The sequence below is a fragment of the Bison bison genome, unplaced genomic scaffold (genome assembly GCF_000754665.1).
Source record: "Bison bison bison isolate TAMUID 2011002044 unplaced genomic scaffold, Bison_UMD1.0 scf7180017864480, whole genome shotgun sequence".
NCBI classification, from domain to species: Eukaryota; Metazoa; Chordata; class Mammalia; order Artiodactyla; family Bovidae; genus Bison; species Bison bison.
The window spans coordinates 676,079-676,385 of record NW_011495040.1 but is presented as its reverse complement, the minus strand read 5'-3'; positions in this window follow the sequence as shown (position 1 = coordinate 676,385).

Genomic DNA, 307 nt, shown 5'->3' with positions numbered 1-307 from the left:
AAAGAGGAAGAGATAGGGAATCTACCTGATAAGGAATTCCGAATAATGATAGTGAAAATGATCCAAAATCTTGAAAACAAAATGGAATCACAGATAAACAGCCTGGAGACAAGGATTGAGATGATGCAAGAAAGCTTTATCAAGGACCTAGAAGAAATAAAGAAGTCAATATATAATGAATAATGAAATCAGTTCAGTTCAGTTCAGTCGCTCAGTCATGTCCGACTCTTTGTGACCCCATGAATTACAGCATGTCAGGCCTCCCTGTTGCTGCTGCTGCTGTTAAGTTGCTTCAGTTGTGTCCCAC